This window comes from Castor canadensis, chromosome 2, assembly GCF_047511655.1.
Source record: "Castor canadensis chromosome 2, mCasCan1.hap1v2, whole genome shotgun sequence".
NCBI classification, from domain to species: Eukaryota; Metazoa; Chordata; class Mammalia; order Rodentia; family Castoridae; genus Castor; species Castor canadensis.
In genome coordinates this window covers 72181-93828 of record NC_133387.1, presented here as the reverse complement: position 1 = coordinate 93828, position 21648 = coordinate 72181, and the positions used below count along the sequence as shown (strand labels likewise).

The 21648-nt window shown below is 39.5% G+C and overlaps 1 long non-coding RNA gene across 2 annotated transcripts in view; it reads left to right on the top strand.

Moving 5' to 3' along the window:
* The window catches only part of LOC141416919 (uncharacterized), a 35516-nt gene extending 28045 nt beyond the window's left edge, over positions 1–7471 (top strand). For both annotated transcript variants that reach the window (XR_012441549.1, XR_012441548.1), the window contains exons 4-5: positions 6550–6664; positions 7049–7471. This is a non-coding gene — a long non-coding RNA (uncharacterized lncRNA). The remainder of the gene's footprint in view (positions 1–6549; positions 6665–7048) is intronic.
* Positions 7472–21648: the final 14177 nt, after the last annotated feature.

Genomic DNA, 21648 nt, shown 5'->3' with positions numbered 1-21648 from the left:
CATTAGATCCATCTCTTCCTTCTATTTCTGGAACTCATTGATTTGCTGCTTGCTCCCCTTTTTATTCCCCTTCAGATCTATACCTGGTTGTTTGTTTCTTCTTTACCACCTTTCTACATTTCACCCTCAAAATGGAGATTCAAGATGTCCTCAACCTGCTGGTTTCTGATCACCTGGAGCCTCTTCTCATAGGAAGCAGGACCTAAATTTACCGCCTGGTCTCCTAAGACATCTGACCATTCTCTGTAAATATTTTGAATTGTCAAATGTGAGAGAATGGTTTTTAACTCGTGCTAAGAGGTCTCTTTGTAATGTGGGAAGTCTGCAGATTTGAAACCTCAGGTTTTTTTCATGCCCTGTTGTGCCAAGGGTGGAACCCCAGACTCAACCTCAGCTGCTCCATGGAAAGGCGCTTGTCAAGGTCACCACTGACTTCTACTTTGCCATATTCGTAGGTCTCGTCTCTGTCCTTGGCCATAAGACTCTCAGCAGCATTCAGCGGTTTGTCACTCTGCTCTTTCTCATTTTATCCGTCCTGAACATTTTTTCTTTGAAACTTCTCCACACCACACCCCTAGCCTTTTATTGCTTTAGTTATTTCTCAGATGGGGGGCCCTCATCTTTGTCCAGGGTTAGACTAAGACTGTGATCCTCCTACCTATGTCTGCTGTGTAGATGGGACCACAGGTGTATGCCACCATGCCTGGCTTATTTGTTGATATGGGCTCTTCTAACTTTATTCTCTGCCCCTCAGCCTCGAATGGCAATCCTCCTAATCTACACCTTCTGAGTAGCTGGGATTACAGACACGAGTTACCACACCTGGTTAATGTGCTATTTTCTATAATGCAAAGTTACCTTTGATCTCATAGCATAGATGTCTCTGCAATTTGGCTTTTTGTTATTCAACTCAGATGACACCCTGGTTTTCTATTCTGCCCCTCCATTGACATCAGAGTAACCCACCATTGCCATGGTTTCTGTGGTCAAGGCACACACATCTCCATGCCTTCCTTCTTGCTGTTTATGACAATGTTGAGTGCCCCCTCCAAAGAGTTTGGCATGGATATCTGATCTCTGCCATTCTGGAATCCTGCCATTCCAACAGATGCCAGGACACCCATGTGCACAGCTCCATCTCTTGCTGTCAGCCCCAGGTCTCAGAGGTCAGAGACCCCAAACCATTCAATGACCTCCTCAGCAGACTTCCTAGAATCCTGGGAAGAATGTTCTCCAGGCTTTCCTGGTAGGAAGTTCACTCTTCTATTTCTATCTCCCTTCATCCAGAGGCCAGGGTGGTGCCAGCCCAAGGCAGCAGACCAAAGAGCCTGGGAGACATCTTCTGCCTTTGTGAGGTGCTGCCAATGGCACAGAACCTGACAAGGAGCATTGGATATGGCATATCAGAGTCAGTCACACAAGAGGAAAAGACACAGATGCTTTTTGTGATGCATTCCACCTTAGAGACTGCCCAAATTCCCTTCCCTTCCTCAGGTCACATATCTGTGTTTTGGGAAGAATGACCTAGATCTTTGACCCCAAGAATAGACTTATCTTGAAGTTTCTAAAGCCCCACTTACCCATGCTGCAGAAGCTCCATCCAGATGTGGACTTGCATTATGAACTCCATTGGGATCTGATGCAGTTAGTGCACATGCTGTCTGCAATCAAGGGAAGTGTAGCCTGTGGTTCCTAGATCTGATGAAGAGCTCCTTTAGACAGGATTTGCAAGAAACAGTAATTTCATAATGGGTGACAGAGAGCAAACAGATACGCAGTTCACACAACTTTCATGGGCACCAGTTTTGTTTTTCCTTCAACAAGGATCAAACCATTTTCTTCATTCTTTTTTGCAAAGTTTAATGAACACGTATTAAGCATATTGTATTTGTTAGATGTGAATGATCTGTTAGACATTGATCTTGTACTCTGAGGGGTAAGAAGATACACAGAGGACTACATGACAGCTGTGAGCATGTAAAAACAAGGGAACAAGGGATAGGCAGCAAGAATGGTGGGAGTGCAAAGTCTATAGGTTCTGAAGAGTAATAAATCACTTTTGCCAAGATGTTTGCCATAGTTTATTAATTTACCAGCTTTGCTCACAAGTAAGGACAGAGGGAAGGTGACAGGTTCCTAACAGGACGACCTGGAGCAGAGGTGGGGCAGGGGCATGCCAGGCCCAAAACATACTGTGAAGTGGACTTGAGAGCAAGGTGAGCATCCCAGGGCATCAGTCATGCAGAAATAAGCAAATTTATAGTGCTCATTGAATTGTTGCCACAAGGACATGGATGTCTGAGGAACTCTGCTTTAAGTTAAAATGATGGCAACTTTAAATCTTGATATGGTCAAAAGATCACTCCAAGCTGTGGGGGAATTCTTACCACCCTGTCCCATGGACCCTGTGTGTGGGAGGACTTTTAGGAAATGAGGCCTCCCTGCCTTCCCTCCTTGGGACACCACTGAACTGAGATGCTAGCTTAGAGTTTGAAAATTGAGAAAATTTTGTGATACCTGCAAGAACTTCAGCAGGAAATCAAACTCAACTCATTTATTTGTTCCCCTGAACAGAGATTCACACAAGACAGACATCGGTTTCTGGCTCCTGATGCTGTACCCAGCAAGGAGAGGAAACCTTCACCTCCAGTGCCTGTGGGTCTGTGTGTCTAGCTCTGGGTTGCACCTAAATCCTGGAGAAGGAGGTGGAGGCAGCTTCTCACCCTGTCTGTCAGGCCTCCCTCCTCCCAGGTCTGGTTGGGAGCAGGAAGTGCAGACCTACACACTTGGCTTCCATTTCAAACTGCCCAAGTCCACTTGGCAAGCCTGTGGGCCCAGAACAGTGTCTGGATCTCTGACCCAACACTGATGGATGGTAGAGGCTGCCTGGCAGTTCTAGGAAGCCATGCCTCTGCCATGGTACAGATGAAACCACAAATGCTCTTATGTGCAAACATGGAGCCCCAATCACTTCATCATCGAGCCCACTCCCTTCAATCTGTACTCCACTTCCTGAATTGTTAATTTTCCTGGAAAACCAACCAGACCCATTAGAAGGAGTGGAGAAAAGAACATAGCATGAAAAAAAAAATAAACCAAAATGAGCAAAATTCTTCCACTTAAAAGGAGGGGAAATGGGATTCTGGTACCTTCAAGGATAATGTGATTACCTTATTCCTATCTTGGTGTTTCTGTTGCAAACACTTTCACGATACACATGAAATCAGCTTTTAAAAAATTTCCATAGAGTTATAGCTACTTCCTAGGGACAACGTGGGTGTCACCTTCCTGCAGGCAAGATATTTTCACACAAACTCACTGTCTTGCTGTGACTCTCAAAAGTAAATGCTGAGAAAAAGTCTGAATGCACCGACCTACTATCAGGGAGATAAGAAATTTAGCATCATTATGTTATCATCCAAAATGCAGCTTGCCATGTGGTGAGAAGTGTAGAATTTGCGATGCTTACCTTGTTTTAAGGCTTAACCACACAAGTGCACTGCTCTAAAAGCTTAGTGCCTTGTGCAAAATATACAATTAGGAACCATGGAAACATTGTCTTTTCCCTTGATTCAAACAGAGAAAGAGCTCCAAAGATGATAATGAACTGAATAAAAGTGAGATCAGGTGGCTTCCTGAAGAAAATATGCATGTGTTTGTGAAAATATGCATGTTTGCCTTATAAAATAGACTTTCATATTTATCACATCTGTATAATAAACTTAGGGCTAAGTTTAGCCTTTTAAATACAAACATAATATAAATGACAGGCATGGGTAAGGAGAACAAAATCATACAAAGAACCTCAGATAAGATTGGTGGTAGCAAGTCACAGTGGAACTGAGGCTACTTTGTCGTTAGAAATATGTCATGCTTTCTTCACACAAACCATTCTGCTGAGGTGGGGAAACTCTACTACGTTCTAAGGAAAAATTCCAATAAGACTCCTCACAGGAAAATTAAAAATAAAGGGTCCAAAAGCACTGAGCATATTTATTTATGGATTTCCTTGCTCTGTCCTTTCTTCCTCCCTCCGTCCTTTCTCCCTCCTTTTCCTCCCTCCTTCCCTTCTCCCTCCTTTTCCTCCCTCTCTTCTTCCCTCTCCTCCTCCTCCTCTCTCTGTCTCTGTCTGTCTCTCTCTCTCTTTTTTTTTTTGGCAGTACTTGGGATGAACCCAGGGCCTGACAAATGTTAGGCAAATGCTCTATCACTTGAGGAAAGTCCACAACCCTTCTATTTTTGAGATAGGTTTCATTACCTTTGCCCAGGCTGGCCTTGAATGTGTGATCTTCCTCTGCCTCGAGAGCAGCTGGGATTACAGAACTGTACTGCCACACTGGGCTTGAATTTGTCTTTTGAGGATAGTCAGGGTTGTTTACAGATAACATACCAATGTGTGAAAATGGCAGATATAGGGAAAAGGGATGAAAGATAAGAGCCACAAGCAGGGATAATTTGAGTGGAAATGGGAGAATCTTCATACCAAGCACATCACCTTTCTGGTTCCCTGAACTCCTTAGGGTTCTGGCTCAGGCACCTGGATTGGGATGAATGGCCTGGTGAGGGTTGCTCTGAAGAACTGGACAGACAGCTTCAATTCTGGACTGTACAAATCAGTTATGTAATATATATTTTGTTTTGTCCATAGTTTAAACTGCTAATTAAAAAATATCTAAAAGAGCCCTTTATCAAGCATTTATACTGGGCTTCTTATAAACTCTGCATTTTATTCTCCCAGAAAACTATGAACTCATCTCATAGATGAGGAAGGCTGTGAGAGGCTGAGAAACCTTCCAGAGCCCTGGAGCAAAGTTAATGATGGACTTGAGATCTGAAATCTGTTCTTGGTGCTCTGATGACCAGGGTACAATTAACATGTGGCATCATGCCAAGCTGATGACTACAGTTCAAAGAACATGAAACAAACAGTGCCGTTTACTCCTATTTTGGTTCTGAGTTTGGGTCAATTCAAGTCTTTGGCAATTTATCTTGAATTGCTATATTCAGAAATAAATGTAGTCATACTCATAACAAAAACTCCGTCATTCACATCCTGTATCTACAGATTCACATCCCAGATTCTACACTCTTGAATCTGGGAGAAATATCAACAATACAATTTTTTTAAATACAGAAAATCCTACAGGAGAAAAGTGATCAATTTTCCACAGAGAAATTGAAAAATTCCAGGTTCATTCTTGAATATAGAGTGGAGAGTTGCTAGAGAAAGTTTCTGCCTTCTGGGCTGCTTGTCCCACATCAGGGGCTCCCATGATGCTGTAGCAGCTATGCTGACTGCTGGCTATTGTCAGTCAGCACCTGTCGGAGCTCTGCTTGTTAGAAGCACTGCAGTGGCACTATTTGGAACCATAATTTTATCTGGGATATAGTTTCTGACTGATCAGGTCTGCAGTGGGATTTCAGCAGCCATGAGACCAAGTTCCACTGTGGCAACTCGGGGCTGGGGAACAGCTCAGTGGTGGAACATTGTCTAGTATGCCTGAGGTCCTGGGATCAATCCTCAGAACCATAAAAAAAGAAAATAAACACACACTGTGGCAAGTGTGACTCAACCTCAGCCTCCCGTGGAGCCAGGCAGGTCAAGTCACTAACTTTCCTGCTCCCAAATCTGCATAGGTCTCCTTGAGCACAAAGGAACTCTTCCTTTCTGATGCTGCTCCTAGGAAGTCCAGGTGTCAGAGAGAGTTCACCCACAGCTGAGGATGCCTCTTCATGGGTGAGGATACAGGAACATGCCTGCCATGCCAGGTCTTTCAGGGTTCTGAGTCCTGCAAGTTTTGTTTCAAATTTGCCACCAAACCTGCAGTCTTTTCCCTTTTACTAAAGAAAATGTTAACCTTCGATATAAAAATGAGCAATCATGCAGTGAATGTGTCAAGCATTCAAATGCATAAAATGCTTGACTCAACAACTGCTCTAGTACCCTCCATCCCATCTGCCTAGATTTTAGCATGATAGGTCAGCTGACCTGGCACCCGGGTTAACAGCTGCCACACAATTGGCAGAGGTTTCTGAGACTGATTTCCATTTGGGAAGAGTTCATCATCTGTAAATTATTGCTGAAATTCTTGATAAAAAATTTAGCATGTTTAGATACTTCTGAGAAAATTTAAGGTAGGAAAACTTGATATTCTGGGAAAATTTCAAGTCAGTAGCTCTCAGTTTTGAAATACTGTATGAGCAAGTGATCCTGATTTTTCATCTATGTGTATGTTGGGCATGACATGAAGTATCCATATATAGGATAAGGAAGGGGCCAGGGATCCTTTTTAGTCTAAAAGTAATGAGACAATTTTTGAGAAAACAAAGCAAAGCTGCAAGTCAGTATGACAGATAATAATTGTGGTTAGCTCTGGATGGTAGTAACATAAAGATTATAACTTCAATTTCTTTATCATACCTTTAAATATTTTTAAATTTCACTATTTTAATTAGAAGCCCAAATAATAAATATTTTAATCTAATTTTTTTAATAATCCAAGCCAACCAAAGTATTTTCCTGGGCTCTGTTTATCTCACTATTTGCAGATTGCATTCAGGACTGGCTGATGGATTTGTGGTGCAGAATTGGCCTGTGCACCCTCTGCTCCTGGGCTTGGGTCAGAAGGCAGCAGCTCCTCCTCTGTTACAGGACCTCTACCCTGTGAGTTGGCTCCATGTTGTGTCTACAGAATGTTTTCCTCTGCTGTGCAGAGTTGCCATGCAGGACAGTGATCCCCACTGCTTAGCCAGATTCCAGAGTGAATTCAGGTTTATCAACAGGACAAGGCACAATATGCCTTGAGGGGAAAGAGTCAAAATCTCAGATTTATCTACAAAATACTTTTATAATTGGGAGTTTTACAGTGTCTTTGGTGGATTTCTTCTGCTTGCTCCCTAAGGAGCATGCTGAAGGTCACGTGTTCTTGGGAAAATAAGGATTTGAATGGACTTGAGAAAGCATGGGGACTTGCTGCACCACAGAATTCTGCTTGTATGTGTTTCCTCAATGGTGTTCTTTCTCGGTACTCTCAATCTTTTGCACTAGATCCATACAGATGTTTCTCCAGCATTCCAAGGTTTTGTCAGAATCTTCTTCGTGGAGGAGAAAGTCGTCTTGATGTCACTCTCTTTGCCTGCTCCCGTTACTTCCCTGAAGATGCACAAGTTCTTCCCTGGGCTGTGAGGAGGCAGCTGGGTGCTCAGAAGAGGCCAGTGTCTCCCTGCATAGCACGGAGGACTCCAGTGGCCAGAGAGTCCTATGCTCCCTTTCTCTGCATGTCCCTTCCTCAGCAGCATATGAACTCTTCTTGAAATGAATGGCAAATCACTGAACTTTCCAGGGGCATTTCACAGAGCCCAGGACTAGCACTAGACAGCAGTGTGCATAGGCCAGGCCTGGCTCTATGGGTATGACTAGTTTTGCCTTAGAACCGAAAGGAATTTCAACTACTACCACACAAATTTCAGTACAAAGGACAAAATTTTTTTTAATTTCTAAGTTCCCAAACTTAATAAAACTGAATATATTGTCTGATTTTGCACTGTCTATAGTCTGTTTCCATGGCCTTTTCAAATGTATAAAATGACCAAGGGGGCATTTGAACTTCATCTTGACAAGGCTGGGGCAGGTCACTTAACCTCTTTTACCTCCATTTCCTCCAAGGATCAAATATTTTAACCTATGTAAAACACTGTGGTCAACACCGGGAACATAATACATACTTCATAAGCATCAGTCATTATAACTCCTCATGACCAGTTTCAAATTATAATCTACCATGTGAAAATACACAATACACATCAGACAAGAGTAAAAACAACTCACCTTAAATTCTTTCTAGATAATAAAGGATGCTGGCGGTGTGCCTATACTTGACACTGAGACTGTTTTTTGGATTGGTAATGACTGGGGTGCATGGATGAACATCAAGTTTTTTGGTGGTATTGAAATTTGAACTCAGGGGTTTGTGCTTGCTAGGCAGGTGTTCTACCACTTGAGCCACACCCACAGCTCAAAAAAAATAGGATTTTTTTTTTTTTGCAGTACTATTGTCGGGCTGAGTTGTCTAAGACACTAGTCCAGAGGATTCTACGTTCTTGTGTCAACTGAACAGAGAAATGGACAGAAACACAAATTGCAAAACAGTAGCAAAACTTTATTGAAAGGAAAGGAAAGAAAGAGCAAGGGAAAAGCACTGCAAAGGAAGCAGTGGGCCTCTGCCATCATGGAAGCATTGATCTCTTTGTTTAAAGATCAATTTGTAAGTTGGGAGGCAGGAAAAATCTGGGCAGTCCTCAGGGATGGGCTAGGGTGGCTGGCAGGTTTAATTTCCATAGCCTTATCACACAACTTGGGATATTCCGTGCATGTTCTTTTGCTAATTTTTAGGTCTTCAATTGTATGTATGAGATGGGATCAATATTCATGAGTTCCTAAGTAGAGGATTTGGCTTGAGAGGTTAAACTGTGGACAGATCAAGCAAGTCATACCCAGAGGCATCTGTTCAGATACAACTTAGAGGGGATTTATTGCCCTAAAGATGGCTCAGGTCTGTGCTCCGGGATGTGTATTTGCTTAAAAGAAGGGAGTCCCTTGTGAGTTATTTTCCCTGTTTGCTAGCCTGCCTCAGTACTGGGGTTTGAACTCAGGGCCTTGAGATTGCTAAGCAGGTGCTCTACCATTAGAGTCATCTTCCAGTGGAATCAAGTTGTTTAAAGCTAGAGTCTGAAGTGACAAGTTGTAAAGACAGAAGCACTTCGATAATGATCTTCTGAGAAAGAAAGATATCCAGCCATGTTGTGCTAACCAAAGATGGTAAGTGAAGTCATAGCAGGCAAATGAAACATTGCAGAATTCTAAAATCTTAGGTACATTATTTCCAGAATATTGGTCCTTAGTTCAGTGGGGCAGGTGGCACATGAACTATGGTTGATATCTGTCCCTGGGTGACACCTCTCTTAAGTGTGGGGTGGACCTAGTGACTTGCTTCCAAAGAAAACAATAAGACAAAAGGAAGAGGGGGTCCCGGACTCTTCAGCATTTTATGAGGGACTTGAAACAGAGGTGCCAGCTCAGTCACAGATGGATCCCTGACATACAGGATATGTGAGATGAATGGCTGTGGTTTCAAACACTAAATCTGGGGTGATTTGTTATGCAGCAAATTTAACTTTAGCTGAAATACATTGCTAGTACAAAAGCATTTTATTTTGTTTTGCTTTGCTTACAGACTTTTACAATCTTTTGTCTTAAAAAGTTTAGTCCATAATTATTTTAGAGTATCTTAAATCATTAAAAGTGAGAGCAATAGCTTGAAACAGTCATACCATAGTTTCATAAATAAAAAACTAGCAAATGTGATTTTAAAAGAACATTTTTAAGAGTGTTCTCCTGACATCATGTAACAGAAAATGAGCTCTAATTTTATTATAAAAAGTTAATTTGTTCACTAAGACCCATTTTTTCTGGGTTTAGTCATGAGTGTGAATGCAATTTTAGTGAATTCAGGTGAGTAATTCAGAGACTCACTAACAGGTTCAGTGTAGCTTGACCTGGTTGGTTAGCTGCTTTCTTAGTCAACTGAACAATAGACTTTTCATTAGTACAAAACTATTTCAAGTCCATGCATATAAGTAAAACAAAATTCCCCTTAAAATAGCTCAGTACTCAATTATGAAATCGAATTAATCATTTTTTCTTATCTGAGTAGTAACACTGTAGGCTCATGTAGTCTGATCAAAAGATTCTCAATTTTTTTTGTTTCCTGCAGGAAGCATCCAGGCAGAACAGGGAGAATAGAATTTATTAAAGGGAAGAGAAGGCATCACAAAATGCTGTGGTGGCCTATCTGGCCAGGTGGGCCAGCTGGGATAGAAGCAGGAAGTAGAGAACCAGCTGCCTGTTTCAAGCCACAGATAAGCTTTGAGTGGTTCCTGTGGGTTAGGGTTAGGGTGCTTGACAGTTACTCTGTGCATGCACTTAAGCTAGCTCTTAGGTATTTTAATCATATGCATGGGGTGTGATCAATAGTCATGTTTTTATCTTAGAGATCCAAGGCTTTGAAAAAAATTTTATTAGCATATAATAGTTGTGCATATTTACATATATACTTACAATATTTACCTCCTTCATTGTTCTCCCAATTCCTCCCTCACCCCTTCTTAGAACAATTTCAACATTTTTAATTCTTCTGTTTTCATATATGGATACAAAATGCATCCACCATATTCACCCTCATTCGCCCTTTCCTTGTGCCCCCCAACAAAGTTCCCCACCTCCCATTGGTACCCACCCCCAGGGAAAGACCTATTTTTCCCTCTGGCTTTTCATTTTTTTAAAGTGTATATTGAGAGTGTGTGTATGGGGAGTGGTTGCCTTGGTACTTGTTGGCAAGGATGTGGGGAAAAAGGAATACTTCTACACTGTTGATGGGAATGTGCATTAGTGCAACTGCTATGGAAAACAATATGTAGGTATCTAAAAGACTAACAGAACTGCCACACAATCTAGCGATACCACCCTTAGGCACATACCTGAATGAATGTGCTCCAGAATATGGTAGAGTCACTTGTACACCCATGTTTATTGCAGTGCTGTTTACAATAGCCAAGCTTTGGAAATAGCCCAGATGCCCTAAAACTGATGAATGGATTAAGAAAATGTGGTATATATACACAATACAGTTTTATTCACCCATAAAAAAGAATGAAATTATGTTGTTTGCAAGTAAATGGATGAAACTGGAGAACTTCATGTTAAGCAAAGTAAGCTGGGCTCAAAAAGTCAAAGGCCACATGTTTTCCCTCATATGTGGAAGCTAGAGCTGCATATATTGAACAAGAAGATTGTCTCAAGCAGGCCCTAGGACATGAGAAATTGCTAGTTAAGCCATAAAGTGAGCCCAGGGCCAAGACAAAAGCCCCCATGTAGGGATAACTGCCCATTTCCACCTTCCTTTGTCTCCTTCTATAAACAAACTTTCCAAAGCAGACATCCCCTGCTGCTCCTGTCTAAACAATCCCAGGTCTCTAATATAGCACTGGCTCACCTATTAACAAGTAACACATTCCTTGTAACCTGATGCCCTGCACTGCCCTTTAAGAATACTGTGAATTCATTGTTGGGGGCCCAAAATTTTGAGTGTGAGCTCATCTGGGACCACCTGCGTAAAATAAAATCTGAGCTCTCCACTTCTCTGAGTGTAGCTTGGTTTCTCAACTGACAATATCGTCACAACAATATGATCATATATTATACACACACACACACACACACACACACACACACACACACACACATTGTATTAGTGAGTCTGCCCGGGGAAACTACGAGAGGAGGGAGGGATAAAAACAATATTATAGGATGAAAAATATTGAAACAACCCATCTATATGTGAATGTAATATATCACACTGTACTGTGAGGTGTTGAATATTAAGGAAGCATGGTGATAGACAATGAGTAAGTAATGATGGTGGGGGGTTAATTTGGTTAAACCCCAAGGCTTCTTGACTCACAATTTACAACAACAAAGGGTAGCACTGGGCTGAGATAAGGAGTTTAGCATGAAATGTGCTGCGAACAAGTTACATGGGGTCTGAAGAGTTCCAGGCATCTTTTCCTATGTTTAGCCTGCCTCAGTAACAGTTTTCAAGTCATCTTACAAGTGAAAATCACATGGTTTTGTTTATATTACATGTTAGAAATATCTTTAAGATATTGGGGTGTCACGAGAGATACGACACTACTCAGAAGTCAATAGGTCAGGCAAAACTTTCTTCTGCAGAAGGTGCACACCAGAAAGTCTGGGCGGGGAGTCCACAGGGGTTTTATCTGACACCATGCTGTTCTGCTCCTGCCCCTGGATTAGGCAGGTTTGGGGCTCACAGTCTTCATGGTTGGCTAATTAGAAAGGGGCCAGGTTTGGAGGAGGGCTTGGGAAGAAAGAAGTTTAAAAGTTCGGGGAAGCAATGACTGTTTTTGGTTATCACCACTGAACCAGGGCATCTAGCAGAATTCTTGCTCTGGCCCAGCTGAGGATAACAACCCTTTGTTCTTAATAGAAACTTTTATCGTATTAAGTGAAGTCCATGAAGCGAGTGTATGGGAAGCGAGTTAGTGAGGTGGTTATTAATGATTAAATTCTTTGACAGAAAAGACCTGACCTAAGCTGATTCTTACATACACAAGAGAGCCCATTTGGAGCCTGATGCCTGCACCGCTCTGCTGTTCAGTAGTTAGAATAGGGTTTGTGATTATCTACCATAACAGCCTGTTCCCGTTTCCCTTGCTAAGTATGCTTAATAGTCTGAGAGCTTTTAAATATTGATTCTATCTGGATTTATTTGCTGAAAAGATGTTTATAAAGTTTGAAGTAAAGAAACATCAACACTTCCTAACCCTAATTATTTTGCCTTTCTGGACAGAGTAAGCAGTGATGGTGAGTAAGAACCCAGTTTGCTAGAGGACAGGATATGATGCCAACAGATCTGCTCTGGACTCATCTGGAGGTCTGCCAGGTGCCTTGCCTCATCTCTGTACCTCAGATTAATTCATTTGTTAAGTATTTACCAGGTATGTACAGTGTACTGCTCAATGAAGACAATAAGTGTAAGAAGAATGGCAAATAGCTTTATATACAGCCATCATCTCTGGAACATATATACATTTTAATTTTCCAGTTGAATAATTTAATATTTAAGTGAAAAAAAGCAGGGGAAATGAGTGTGTATGTAGACTTCCATCTATCTAAGAAAAAGGAGAAGGATACAAATCTATAACTGCATTTGATAACATTTTTAGAAAAAAAGCAATAATGGAAAACTTTGAAAAGATAATTAACAATAGAGGGGAAGAAGAAAACAGGTAGAAGGAGATGGAGCTATAAATTAGAGGCAGGTTTCTCTTAATGTGTTTCATTTCTTGATTAGACTCTAGAACCACATATTATTTTTAGATTATTTTAAATGAGAAATTCACTCCTGTAATTCTAGCCACTTGGAGGTAGAAGAAAGAGGATCAAGAGTTCAAGGCCAGCCTGGGTAAAAGGTGGTGAAACTCTGTTTCAGAAATGAAAATAAAAACAAAAGGGCCATGAGCACAGCTCAAGCAGTAGAGCATTTGTCTGTCATGTGCAAGGCTCTGGTTCAATTCCCTGTACTGCAACAAAATAAATAAATAAAAATCAGTGCCTAAAAATCAATATCAAAAGAAAGTAAGTATCAATTGCATTGTGACAAACTACACAGGAACTACTTCAAAGTTCCTGTAAAACATAATAATTTGGTTGTATATTACTATAGAGATATACTCCAAGATCAAAAGAACTACAATATCCAACTGTTTACAGAAACAAAATTATTGAGAATATTGCTCAACCTCCTATGTGCATATAACCTCTCATGATGAGTTATAAAAATGATTAATCATACTATGTCATTGCGAAAGGTAAAAATAAAAATAGACAAATTCCAGAGAAGATATCCAAATTACTGTATTTCTGAATTTAAACTGAGACCATCAACAGGAGCTCATGTGTTATCTACATGGGCAAGGTGTACACTTGCACTGAAAAAGCTTCAGGACAAGGATTAGCACAGCAGCAATTCACTCCCTTGGTGACTGGATTACGGCTTCTAACTCCTATTTCCCTCTTAAGGGAACCAGGCTTTTCAGAGAATGATTTCAGGTTTGAGTCACAAAGTTTAAAAGGCATAACTGAAACCTATCTTTCACAGCAAAATGTAAGGAATCTACAAACCTACTGAGGATGTGCCACACTGGTGCAGAACCCCACAGAGGAAGCTTCCATTGAGTATCAAGGAGGATTGAGCACAAAGAATAATAGCAACAACCAATAAGATTCCTCAGTATGTTTAAATATATTCTTAAAATAATAATGTCTAAGTGTCACCTTTGGAAGATGCTAGATTACTGTTATGGTTTGGAATTGAAGTGTTCCCAAAGTCTCCTGTATTGAAGACTTGGTTCCTAGATGGTGGATCCAATCACTGGATCCATTCACTTCCCAATGATTGGATCAGGAAGGCTCTGACTTCATCAATGGACTAATCCACTGATGGATTCATAATATGATGTCATTATTGGGAGGTGGTGGAATTGTTAGGAAGTGGGGTATAGTTGGAGGAAGCAGACTATTGGGGGCATGCCCTAGAAAGATAAAACTCATCACAGGTCCCTTCATGTCCAGTCTTCTGCTTCCTATCTGCCATGTTGTGAGCTGCTTTGCTCTGCCATGATCTCTGCCTCAGCTCAGGCACAAAGCAGTGCAACCAGCCCACCATGGACCAAACAAAGCCCCTGAAACCGTGAACCGAAATAACTTCCTCCTCCTTAAGTTGTTTTTTTAGGTAGTTCTTACAGTGACTGAAGCTAACTAACACAATAACCAATTCATAATTTTGAAAACTGGTAAGTTTCAAAAAGTTTGTGGAACTTTAAGTGGAAAAGTTTGTGTGATTTTCTTACTTTTTTGTATGAACAATGACTCAGGCTTACCAATACTTTGAGAGGAAGTCTCTATAGAATATTCCAGTTGATATCTGAAGAAGAAAAAATAACAATGATAAGGCAAAGTTCATCAATTACTTCCAACATTACAAAAAACCAGAGACAAGCAGACATTCTATTTCCCCTAAAACATGTGAAAAAGTCAACTTTGGGTTTGATCACCCTGCTAGATTGATCCCTAATTCACAGGAGATGCTGTAGAAGAAATTACCCCGTTTCTTCAGCCAAAAATTGAAAAGTCTATGAAAAGAAAGACAATTGCAATGCATGGGCATTGAATGATTCTAATTCAAACAAATTACTTCAACATTTATGAAAATCAAGAAAATGTGGGAAATGACTAAATTTACAACACTGCGGAATGATTTATTATTTTAGATGAGACCATGGTAATTGAATTGCTTTTAAAATAGTTTCCCATCTTTCAGCAATGCATGGTGAATTATTTGGAGATGATGTGGGATTTGCAAATAATTGGGGAATGGGTTGATGTATAAACAAAACAAGGGTGGCTAAGAGAGGGTAATTATTTTATCTGTAGAGTGGATTGATGGGGATTTATTATATCACTCCTTTTTTAAGCAATTAAAAATATCTCTAATAAGCTCTTGAAAACAGTTGCCATCCTTTTGGAATATAAACTCTTTTCCCTTGTTTTTGTCTGTGTACATGCTCCTAAAACATACTGAGAGCTGATTCCAGTTATTAGTCTGGAAGCCAAGAAGGATATGACTTGAGAAGAATTATTCCATATAAGGAGACCTTTGCCCTCATAGGGTCTCCAGAAATGACTAGTCTCACAAAAAGAAAGTGGGTATGTGGCTAAGTGGCACAAAATTTCCAGTTCTACCTCTCAGGATCACATCTAAGTTTCACAGAGGAAAGCTGGTGACACTGAGGCTAACTAATGTTATAAATTGTGAACTTGTCACTTTACTTATTTAGATTCTCAGTTGTGGTGAGAAACAGCTATCCTCCTCATGGTTCTTGTAATTCTCATTTCCATCTAATGGTCTATTGACACAATAACTCACCTACCAAAGTCATGTCTTCAATGAGAAATTTATTCCATGCGATTGCAGTTTATGACTGCATGAAAAGGCTGTGGAGCAGGTGTCAGATTGCCACTGGAACTAGTGAAGTCAGAGCACATCACTCTGTGACCTGAGGGCCTCAGACCACCAGTCATTGCAGTGAAACCATACCTACCTACTAGCTTCAGAAAGCCACTGTGGTGCTAAGCCCTTTTCTTATGAAAATTATAGGATGATCATTAATACCAATGCAAAATTTCTTTTTAAAAGCAAAAAATAATCAGTAACATACAAAGGATAAGATACCATGATCACATTAATTTGACTCAATACAAGTTTGGTTTAATAGAGATTAAGGGAGAAAAAGCATATAATTTTGTCATTAGGCTCCAAAAAGGAAACTAATAAAAATGACATCTATGACTTAAAAATCCCAAAAAAACAGGAAGAGAAAATAACCTCATAAGGAGAAATTTTCCAAAAAAACCAAACATCATAGATAGTAGTATGCAAATATCTGAGTTCCCTTTAAGACTAGGAATGAGCTATGTGTTTCTGCTACTACACATTTAGCTCACAATTGTAATCGAGGACTTGACAAAAACAATAAATAAGAAAAGGAAATAAAAATGTATATTTGGAAAGGAAGTAAAGCATCATTATTCATGGATCATGTGAGTTGTCTCAGTAGAAAAGACCAAAAACATCCATAGTATTGTTAGAATTAAGAAGCATGGGGTTCCTGGATACAGAACTAATACACAAAAAATCATTTGTATTGCTACATACCAGCACCAAATGGGAATTTTTAGAAAAACGAAATATTCATTTTACAAGGGCATAAAAATACAAAGAACCAAGAATTAAATCTAACAGAAGACACTCAAGTACATTATAGAAAAATATAAACTGTTGTTCAAAACATCATAGGATATTTAAATAAATTGAGACATACAATGCCATACTAACGGGATGTAAGACTCCATAGCATGTCAGTTCTCTCAAAATTGACCTACATAGTCAATGCAGTACCCTGTGTGTGTGTGTGTGTGTGTTTGTGTAAGTTGCCAGTCTAATGCTAAAATATTTATGGAAAATAAAAGTCAAGACACTTTTATAGACTTGTTCTGTCAGATACCAAAACCTTTATAAGACTAAATGGAGATACACATATACTACACTCTTGGATGGCATGCCTTAGTAAAGATGTCAGGTTCCCCCAAATGTATCAAAAGTTTTTAATATGGTTTTGGTCAAAATTCAAATTGGGATTTTGGAAAACTTGACAAAACAGTTTCAAAATATGTTTGGAAGATAAGAAAATTAAACAAGAGTTCTAAAGGATTTATACCATCTAAGAACAAAATTTGCCATGAAGTTATAATGAGTTATATTATTTTGTGATTCAACTATAGCACATAGCTCAGTGTACTGAATATTTAGCTCAGAAGTAAAGAACTAGTTGCCAGTATAGCCAAGTGTCTCTTTTGCTCACTGTTTGAATGGAATGTGTTTTTTCTTTCTTTCACTTTTGACCTATGTGTGTTCTCAGTTCTGGAGCAAGACTCTTCAGACAGCATTATCATTGGGTTTTGTTTTTTAAAATTTATTCTGTTCATCTGTCTGTTGTTTGGGGAGCATAATTCATTTGCATTCAAAGTATTTACTGATAGGGAAGGACTTACATTTTGTTATTTTTACTTATTTGTTTTCTATATGGCTTTCAATTTTTGTCTCTGGTTATCTCCATTATTCCCTTCCTTTTGTGCTTATTTTTGTAGTAAATAAGCACACATTTTTATTTCCACCTCATTTTTTTTGTGTGTATTCTATAAATATTTTCTTTGAGGTTACCATGGAGATTACATATTATACACTGAAGTTCTAAATTCTACTTTTAACTGACAACATCCTGAAACACATATAAAACTCAATTCCCTTACATTTCCACCCTCTTTTGTTACTGATGTTGCAAATTATATATTTATACTGTGTCTAATAACATGAATTTATTATTTTTACACTCATCCTTTAAAATTCTGTGGAAGAACAAAAAGTGCCACTCCTACCAAAAGTATGATAATACTGTTTTTTTTATCTGCTATGTATTTACTTTTAATGGAGAATTTTGCATTGTCATGTGGCTTTAAGTAACTGTCTAGTGTCCTTTCATTTCAAATCGAAACATTTGCTTTGGAACTTCTTGTAAGGAAGGGTTCATGATAATGAAGGCCCTTGGTTCTCATTTATCTGGGAATGTCTTAATTTCTCCCTCATTTTTAAAGAACAGTTTCTCCAGATATAAGATTGTGAATTGCCAGGTGATTTTCTTTCAGCACTTTAAATATTATTCTGCTAAGAAATGCATTGATGAACACAACAAATCACGCTTTCCCAGTGTTTCCAAGCTTCTCCCTGTTTCTCCACGTATCTTAGTGGGTCTCTTTGGATTTATCCTACTTGGTGTTCACTGAACTGCTTGGATTTGTATGTGTCTATTTCTTTCTTCAAACTTGGGATTGTTCCCAAGTCATTTCCTCCTATGAGATGTCAGCCGCTCTCTTTTCCTCCTCTTCTCCTTTAGATGTTTTGAGCAGATTTAGGGTAGTTTGTTTTGAAGTCTTTAGTAAGCACTGTTCCTGTGTTTCTCATAAAAGGTTTCTGGTGATTTGTTTTGTTCCTTATATCAAGGGCCATATCTTCCTGTTACTTTGTATGTCTTTTGACCTTCTGTTGAAAATTAGGCATTTGAGAAAATAGCTGTTTTTCCTAGTGTTTGCAGTCTGGCTTCCACACAAGGGAAGATCTTCAAATACATCCTTTCCTTTAGAAAGATTAGAGGAAAATATCAATTTTTTAAAGTTAAAAAAAGTGTATTGGAATGTAGTAAGTGCATTACTAGAAAATCAAGTAGGGGAGGCAGATGGGCATTGCAGTTTTTAAAAAGGATGTTGAGGAAAGTCTCCAATTTTGTCAGTGACGTAAATCATACAACAAGTTATGACTGGTTGACATGGAAAGAAAGCTATTTTTCTTTCTCATTATAAAACAAAGTAAATTCTAAATATATTTAAGGATGAGTAAATATAAATATTCTCAGAACATAGAAAGTCTTTCCAAAAGAGGAAAAGTCACAAACAAAAGACTGATAAATTTTATTACATAATATTTTAAAACTGCTGTATATATACAAATTTTAAATTATAAGTCATTTTTAAGCAATTTCATAAGCCCCAAACACTTGGGAGATAAGACAAGTTACTCTCAATGAGAACTGATTACTTAGGCAAGCCTGGGGTGAGTGTGAATGTTCCCACACTCATGGCTAAGAAACACTAAACAGGCAATTAAAGCAAAAGATGAAAAATTGCACAATAAGCATATAATCAATATCATGGTAATCACAGAGCCACACCTGTATGTCCACCAACCCACATTTTTACCTAGAAAATCAAGCATAAAGTCCATATAACATCAAATACATGGGAGGGTACAGAGAAGTATATATTCAGGTTGGCAGAACCAGTGGACATTGAAGTAGTTTATCCATGGTCCAATAATTCTACTTTAGGAAATTATCAGAAATATGTACATTGACTTTTCAAATGTCTTAAACAGTGAAAAATTAAATGTTTTAAGTAGTAAAATCAAAATAAAGACAATCTAAAATCTAATTTATGACTGAATATTTAGCTGACTTTTACAAAGATAATTTTCAGGATAAATGAACAAATACACAGTATTAGGTTAAAAGAATGATTTAAGTCCATATAACATTATATCCAAAAATTTAACTGGTTATATCTGAATAGAAGAGTTACCTTTGCTTTTTATGCTTTCTTTGTCTCTAACTTCATTTTCAGTTATTTGACCATGAACTTTTGTATAAGTGACTTTAAATTAATAAAGAATCACTTTAATGTGCTCTTCTCAGATGACAGATTTCTATTTCAATCTGGAATCCTGTATTTTTACCCCTGAAGGGACCTACAGAGGGAAAAGCGACACCTGCTTATTCCTGGGTTGGAATAGAGGGAGGGCCTCTCACTCTAGTGACTTAGAGCCTGTTTCTAGTATCTGTGAATCCTAGTGTGGATCTGGCAAAGAGGTGCTAGGAAGCAAATACCAACCCTCTTCCAACTTTTCTTTGTATGAGAAGTTGTCATTTCCCATTTCACCTAATCTGAAAAGTCTTTCTCTGAATTTTTCAGCATTTACCAGCTCCATGAGGAAACTGAAAACTTTAATTTCAAAGCTCACTGACTGAAGATTAGGAATACTTCTTTCTATTAATTTGTGGGTATTTTATTTCCTTACTGCAGATGTGTCAGTTGGATTCATAAACCAAGAAGCCTGCTGACAGGCTGATAGAGGCATGTACCTCTTTTCTCAAAAAAGTAGTCATAAAACCTGAGATTCAAAACATCTGAGAAAGATCTTTGTGGCCATCTACTCCTGGTCTTTTTCTCATGTGCTCACCATGAACACAAAAACAGGGCACGTCTGAATCTATGTTGGAACTTCCCACTACCCATATTTCTATTCCTTTTTTCTACAGGTCATTCACGAAAAAACAAACAATACAAACAACACAACGTGCACAATCTCCATGCCAGGAATGTGGGGTTTGTCTTCTCTCTATCCTTCCCTGTCTGTTGCTGAGAGTTTGAGGAGGACTGGCCTCCATAAGCCATCTCTTCTTCAGAATACTACAGAATAAACATCTCATTAAAACAAAGATCTTCATCGCATCTGCCCACTGCACACATAGGCTGACATCTCTGCTCAGGATAAGACAAGGTGAAGCCTCAACAACCAGCCTTGCATTAGACAGCTCTTCAGGGTCTACGTCACTTCCAGTTCAGCTGGATGCTGACACCAGCCTCGGATCCTGCTCTCTGCACATCTCAACTCCCAGTCCTTCCCGAGCCTTTTCAAGGACAGTTCTGCTACGAAGGGACATGTCTTCCTACAAATCACTGCACTTTGCAAAATTGCACAATAAGAACCACAGGGTTCAAAAACTTCATCAGTGACACCAGAAAGTGATGAAATCCAGTAAAACCACTAATGACTTTATATGTATTATATTATTAAGAAACACACTTATATAAACACTATAATAAATACAGCATGTTAGCTTAAAAACTGTAGCCTGTTTGTTGATGTGGACTTCAGAGAGCTGCAGCTGTGTTACTGGGAATTACTGAAATATGACAGGAAAGTTGTGACCCAGAGGTGAAGGGTGACCCTAACACACGTTGAGGCTGGTAGGTATGCTAGGTGTGTGCATTTGTGTATTCAGACTGGTTCAGTGGGACACAGTCTTTGATGTCAGCCTAGTGTTTCTTTCTTATGGATGAAATAGAGCATAAGCAAATATAAAATCAAAAAATTCCCACTGTGCTCTTTGTCCTCAATACATCAGTCCTGTCAAAACAAACCAGCTCTGACCTGTTTCTGCTCACACCACTTTTGAAACCAGATGTGTGGGTGTTTACATATTACCAACCAATTCTCTAGGTGTATGGATCCCAGCTGGGTGTCCTATAGTTCAGTTTCATGCTGACAATATCTGAGTTAGCATCAGACCTCACAGGCTAAGGATTCAGAACTGTCCCCACCTCAGAAGCACGTGGAGTGTCCCACTTACCCACATTTCCCAGCCAGTTCTCACAAACTCTCTCAGGTTCAATAATTTTCTACAACAGCTCACAGAACTCAGGAAAGAACTTTACTTACTGTGACTGGCTTATTACAAAGGATTTGACTCAGAAATAGCTGGACAGAAGAGACGCATAGGGACAGTTTATGGTGGTGTGACATGGTGTTTCCTTGCTCTCCCTGGGCACACCATTATGTCGGCATACCACTGTGCCAGGACCCCTGTATGTTCACTAACCTAGAAGCTTCCTGGACCCTGTCGTTTAGGTTTTCCATGCTGGTTCCATTACACCACCGGCCATTGGTGATCAGCTGGACCTCAGCCCCTACTGTCCCAGAAGCCAGGGGTAGATCTGGAAGTCTCAGCTGTCTAGTCCTGTCTTGGTAGTGCTGGTGGTCAGCCCCTTTCTTGGGGCTG